Source organism: Empidonax traillii, unplaced genomic scaffold, assembly GCF_003031625.1.
Source record: "Empidonax traillii isolate 1590-97213 ecotype Southwest subspecies unplaced genomic scaffold, ASM303162v1 scaffold80:size1517328, whole genome shotgun sequence".
Lineage (NCBI taxonomy): Eukaryota > Metazoa > Chordata > Aves > Passeriformes > Tyrannidae > Empidonax > Empidonax traillii.
This window is the reverse complement of record NW_020955273.1, coordinates 1,242,686-1,249,688: the sequence shown is the minus strand read 5'-3', so window position 1 is coordinate 1,249,688 and position 7,003 is coordinate 1,242,686. Positions and strand designations below refer to the sequence as shown.

At 35.9% G+C, this 7,003-nt stretch overlaps 1 long non-coding RNA gene across 1 annotated transcript in view; it reads left to right on the top strand.

Annotated features, from left to right (window-relative positions):
- Positions 1-4,853, top strand: part of LOC114056074 — a 6,752-nt gene extending 1,899 nt beyond the window's left edge. The window contains exons 2-3 of the long non-coding RNA XR_003570901.1: positions 404-659; positions 4,702-4,853. This is a non-coding gene — a long non-coding RNA (uncharacterized LOC114056074). The remainder of the gene's footprint in view (positions 1-403; positions 660-4,701) is intronic.
- Positions 4,854-7,003: the final 2,150 nt, after the last annotated feature.

Below are 7,003 nucleotides of genomic sequence, written 5' to 3'. Positions count from 1 at the left end.
TCCAGATAAATAACCTCTTTATTTATGTCAAGAATTTTTAAAATGCTACATTTAATTTTAATATCACAATGAGAAGTATTTCTCCTGCTTGATAGGCCTCATTACACTACACTGAATATAGTGTTTGCCTTATTTAACAATTTTTATCAATCATTTAACAATGGATAATGCACTCAGTGTCGATAGAAATACAAGCAACAAAGGCACAAGGGTACAATCGACTAGGAAAAACAATTTTTTGTTCAGAGCATGGTAATACTATTGCAGTCAAATACGAAAAATGTCTTGCTGTTAAATTAAATAGGATGGTAAGTGGAATCTTACTGAATTTTAGGTTTTATTTTGTGAAAATTCCTAATCGTTATGACCTTTATTTGCACTAATTTATATTTTCTGTTCTAAGGAAACCTGGATGTGGCTAACATTTCTGTTTATAAAGAGGTCAGTTACGGTTTATGAAAACCTGGGTGCATCTCAGTTCAGAAGAGTAAACTGCTATCTGCCAGACAAAGCTAATTATCTTTTGTCCAGGGAAATCTATGTTTCTGAAATGAATCTAAAAAACACTTTTTGAAAATATAATTTAATATATACATATGTCTCAACAAAATCTCTAAATCAAAAACTTCAAACTGATAAGTTTAACACCCTAGCTAATGGTAAATTTAAAATTTTTCAATTTCTTAGGCATGTACATAAAAACATTAGTTACTATTTCTATATATAGGTACAAATAATGATCAGTAATTTATTTGTGTGGTTTTTCATTTAAACAAAGAACAAGAACAAATCTCTTCTTTTGCCTAAGAGATAACGTAAAGATTTCATATGATGCCATTCTGCTCTTGCAGCAAGTTGCTGAGGCCTTCAATGCCTAATGGAAGTGTTTGAGTTGTGATGTCTGTCAGTCTACTAAGCTGTTCACAAAATTGTTTTCCTAGAGCTTCTTTAGCCTCACAAAGACAAATTATAAAGAAGATCTCATCAGTCCTTTAAATTGATGTGTTTTAAAAATTCTATATTGTGTTTATCTCAACAACTAGGAAAACTCACAATGACTTGTCTGTTAAGCACTTATGATCCTGCATGAATAATAAAAAATTATATAAATATTCAGCAGTGATACATCCTGGCAAATGGAATATTTTTGTTTTCCATTAGCCCTTTTAAACTAATTAATGAATTAATGAGTGAAAAGAAGCAATATCAGACCTCAGTAGACTGAAGTGAGGTCACTCTGGTGCCATTTCCAATTAATGTTAGCATTTCATATGCATTACATACTATTGAACGATGAATCTTTGTGGGTTGGGAGTATTTCATAGCTGGAACAAGGGACCAAGAACCTGGTGCTGGGCTGGTTCAATTCTTTATTCCTCCACTGTCTCACTTTGTCTCCTCATGTGAGCCGCCAAAGGTGGCAGCTACTAGTGCACCCACCTGGAGGAGTGATGTGAGGCATAATTAAATAACAGCTTTAAAGCACTGGTCTGCAGCAGATGAAAGAAACAATAGAAGTACAAATCATGTTATTATTTTTGAAGTCTGCATATAAATAGACCACCATATTTGAAGGCCTATAGATGTGGGGTTTTTTTAATGAGACTACTGACAGCCAACACTACTAGCATGCCATGTGGAAGAACTACTAGAGAATAAAATGGTTTGTGCAGCTAAGCAATAAGAGAGGCTTCTCTGTGGTAATTTTTCAAAACATTGCACGCGGTTTTAACTATGTGACTCCTATTGACTTAAATGGGAGTCATGCAGCTAAAAACGCATACAACACTTTGAAAATGTATGCCTAAGTGTTTTGTCAATAATCATATGTAAGTAATAAAGTGGGATTAATTTTTTTCTATTCAGGACATATAAACATTATGTTTATATCAGCACAATTACTGACTTTCTGTAGCTTGATAGCTAGTCTTTAGTCATACTATAATTGGCATCCTGATCACATAATGTCATTTTAATGTGTTCTTCAGAACGCACATTATATTATTAGATTCTTGCTGTGAAAGAAGTGCAGAACAACTATATCATAAAAAACTGCAACAGTGATATCTCAAAAAATCATTCCCCATTCAAAATGCAATATAGATCAGTGTTGGAGTAATAATTTTCTAGAAACATTTCCAAATTGTGAACACAGCTAATTTCTGGGGAAAAAAAATAGATCCACTGTATACTACCTAAAGAGTGATAAAAAGTACATTTGGAATGGCTTCGAAAGGGTTGTGTCAGGCAGTCAGAAGGGAGGAAAAATCACTAATTGATGGCTTATGAAACATTTCCATAGCAAGAAGTCCCCTGTATTCTGATTGGATAATAACAGCCAACTACTTGAAAAAGTCCAGGTTTTGTGGTATGTCTCATTAGCTGTAGTCATTATTCACACCTCTGTTAACTGGCTGCTGCCCTTATCTTTCAGCAGTTTTGAGAGGATAGACAAGCCAAATGCTGGGACTTGTAAAATGGATTATTCTTGTCATGGTTATTGAGGAACAATTGTTACTCAATATTCAGTCTGCAATTTCTCAATGATTGCAAAGCAAATCCTGAGCTTAATCTGACTCTGAAGATATTAAAGATAATTTGTAAAAAAAAAAAAATTAAAAAGAAAGGAAAAAATATTGCACTGATGAATTCATGACATGTAAAAAATATTTGAGAACAGGACAAAAAAGATTCAGAGAAGCCACAGCTATTATAATGTACTTAGAGTGGACATATGGAGGAAACACTGCAAAGATAATAGCTCAAAGAATATTCAACAGTTATGAGAGAAGAGTATAGATTTTTTTATATACCACGTTATATATACTATTATATACAAATATACTATTTCCATACCATGTGTGCAGTGATTACAGTATTTTATTATGTTATTATCACAAAGCAGACAAAGCTTTTCTTTAGTTTATTGTGCAACTCATAAGCAGAAAATATCAATCCTGGAATAATCATGTTAAGTGATTTTTTAGAAATGGGAAGTCAGAAGAAGAATTACAAACTTCCTCACAAAGCTCAGTATGTGTTAACCTTGACCTGACATTATAATCTGCTTCTGCAGAACAGAAGTTGCCAATTGTGTTGTTATGTGATGATTTTATGAGGTAGACAAATACCTCCTAGAAAATATGAGATCATTACAAGAAGTTTATTGTGCTGGAAAGACTTGGCAGTTTATGTGACATTTCTTGGAAATTCAGAATATAATGTCTCAGCATTGTAAAAACAAAATTTTGAGAAATAATTAACAAAATAATAGACATGATAATATTATTTTCAGTATATTGGGTGAACTATTATCACTTATGAATCTATTCTTGCAGATATCTAGAAGATGAGAGATGTTTGTCTGAGTATAAAACAAGTTAGGACCTGTACTTTTACTCCCTAGACAGAAAAAACAAAACAAAACAAACAAACAAACAAACAAAAACCAAAAAATGGAGATCACCAAAGCCTTAACAGCTGCAGTAAGCAACATTACATTAACATGTAAAACGTTAAGATGGCCATAAATATTTAGTATTGTTTCTAAGATTTGATTATATTTTCATTCTCAAGTCATTGAAAACCTTATGAAGTTCAACGACAAGTGTGAAGTCTTGTAGTTGGGAAAACATAATCCAGGAGCGCAACACCAACTGGGATCTGCCTGGTGGGAAGCAGTTCTCTGGAAAGTTCAGTATGAATGAGCAGTGCACTGCTGTTTTGGCAAAGCAGTCAAGAGAATGCTGGGCTGCATCGAAAGGGACATCACCAGCAGAGACAAAGAAGCCATTATCCCACCCTACTCAGTGGTGTTCAGGACACATCTGGAATACAATGTTTAGTTTTGATCCCCACTAAACAAAAAAATCTGTGGACAGGCTGGAGAGGGCCCAGAGAAAGGCCACAAAGATGAATAAAGGAATGGGAAACCTGACAGATGAGGAAAGTCTGAGAGAGATGGGTCTGTTCAACCTTGTGAAAGCAAGACTTAGGGGAAACCTTAGCCCCATGGTCCAGTATTTAAAAGGTGGCTATAAAGAAGATGGAGGCTTCCTTTTTACAAGAAGGCAAGTGGAAAAGGAAAGGGGTAATGGGTTCAAGTTATTTCTGGAAAGGATTCAACTGGACATAGAAGAAAAATTTTTCACAATAATAACAATCAGCCATTGGAATATTCTCCCCAGGGAAGTAGCGCTTCCCCAGCGTAGGATAATTTTAAGATTCAGCTGGACTGCATGCTGGGACATCTTGTCTAGACCATGCTTTTGTCAAGAAAGGTTGGACGAGATGATCCTTGAGATCCCTTACAACCCTGTATGCTGTGATATTCCCTGAGCTAAAAAATTCTTCTATTATTTTTTAAGCATAACTGTTAATAAAATGAAAAACAGAAAGGAAAAAAAAAAAGGGTGAAATATTAGTTCTTATGATTGCAAAGTGAATGGTGCAAATACATGGATATTCTGCTATTGAAATGTCTAGATTTCATATTTAAGTCTACAACAACTGAGTCAAGTAATCAAAAGAGAAAGGCTTTATCTAGTGCTAGTTTTATCTCACCGGGTTTCACATTTAGGGCTGGCAGAGCAATTCACCAAAAATACAAGAAACAAAACCAAGCTCTTCCAATACCAAATATTTTTTATTGTGAATGGTTTGTTCAGTTCTAATACCAGTATCTCAACTCCGTGTCTACAGGCAGGATAAGCAGTGCTGAAGACAGACTAGCCTTATATTTCTGCCAATACTTTGACCAAGTCTGAAAGCTATCTCCAAGTAGAATTAAATGAACCAGCAGTTCTATTTTCCCTGCTGTTATTTTTTCCTACTTATTAACAAAACAGGTATTATTAAGCAACTGCTTATAATTCAAAAATTTCTTATGAAGTTTCTGTCTTTATTACAAAGGGTGTTTTCCAATTGAAATAACATGCATTTCAATCCAAATTATCATTGATGCAGGCAACAGTGTGTACAATTTGTGAACCATTCTTAAACTACCTTGATTCTAAAGTGATATTGCAATATTATAATTTTCTAAGCAGTTAATGTGACTATGTAAGAGCTATACAACAACTTAACGGGATCAGGTATTTTGTATATTTCTTTTCACAAAAGAACAAAGTAAGCATAACACAAAATTCTGGAATCATGTATATCAAGTTGATAAAATGGAAGATGGATTTGCTAAAAATTACCTTAATAGGTTGTGAATTTATTTGCTTCCTTCCTGGGATGTCCCCACTGCTGTCTCTGGAGTGACTGCTGCTCTTGAGGACACACCAGATTAAATTACAATTTCTTCAAATGGAAGTATCAACAGGCAGCCATGATCACATGGATCTTGGTTTAACCACCTGAGTATTTAATTTGCTTCTCCAACAGCTTCTGCAGCTGACACTTATCTCCTTGCTGCTGAAAATGTCCTGCCCCTGGTACTTTTGTTATCTAGTGTAAAGCTTCTGCAGCTTTTTCTAAGTGAGTTGCAGTCACAGAAGCACAGGTAGAGTGTCTATGGAAACAAACCAGAAAGAGAATGTATTGTAGATACTACAGACAAGCACAGAAGAGAGCGATTGCAATGCAAATTATCATAAATCACCTAACTTGAATAGCTTCAGAGGTTTGCCATACACTGGGTTAGTGCTTAATCATTTCAGGCAACATATTTAGTACAAGTCAGTGCACACACCCAGTATCAAATTCACTACAGGCGTAAGCAAGCATGACTTCAGTTGAGTTGAGCCTGCTTGTATTAGATTTGGCCTAAGCTCAGAATTACTATCTGCAGGTGCAGTTTATGGTGCTCCACACGATGTGTCTCTTGCCACAGCATAAAAATAAAAATAAATACAAGGATGGATTGTGTTATGATGACCACAATATAAAGTTAGCAGATCTGCAACGTTTCTTTGTAATGTGGTTTTCTGAGGGTTCTGTTAGGTCAGCACTGATAAAGGAATTTTCCTCTCCCTCCTACCCTACCTCTCTTGCAGGTTTTCCTGATTGCTGGCAGCGGCTGTGAGTAGCACGTCCATGCTTCAGCTCACAGCACACATCCACTTTCAGGAGTATCTTAAATTTGATAGATTGTGAAAACAGCTTTTGGAGCCCAGACATGCTTTCCATTCGACACCCCCAACATGGAAGAGGGACTCCCCAGCAAAGGGCAGTCAGTGTAAACTGCAGTGTTATAATCTCTGCACTGCTCTGTTTAGACAAGGAGGAGCCTGGGCTGTATGGTAACAGAGGCAGCAGAACTGCTGCATCCTAAGGCTTTGTCTTTTCTAGAGTGAGAAGTTGCCTTCAGAAGGAAAAACTGTAGTGACAACAGAGTTCTGCTTTTAAGGAAAAAAAAAAAAAAGACAATGAAAGACCAACATCTAGTTAACTCAGGTGAGAAAAAGAGAAGGAGGTTCCTCAAACTGTCTTCTAGTTCACTGTAAGCATCAACCGCCTTGTAGCCCGACAAAATCAGCATTTATTTCTGACAGAGAAAATGCAGTGTGAAAATTACATCAAATCTAATTGCATATTTATGGTCCATAAAAACAAGTGCATGAGAGGATGAGTTATAGTTCAAGAGAACCACGAACAACTTGGATTTCATTGTTGGGTGATGCATTCAAATCTACAGAGCTGACCCACACTATGCACCATTTTCTTAATCTGCAAATGCACAAATGATAAAGAAGATGGTTTGTTTGGGTCAAAACCCATTGAAACAGCCTGCTATCCAAAGGGAACTTGGAATTCATTGTGGGTGGTAGCAATTTCTTTCCCTATGGCCTGATTTCATTCCTGAAAGCCAGAAAAGTGCTAAAAATGAACAAGAGTTTTCCTGGCTGTCAGCGCCTGTCCTTCTTCCATCCATTAACACTCCCTAATCTGAAAAATTCACCAGCCCTATAGGTTCCCACACCACACACCAGTTATGCTGATTAGAAAACTCACGCTTCAGTATTAGTGCTGATTAAAAAGGTTTCCCTGTGCTTTATGC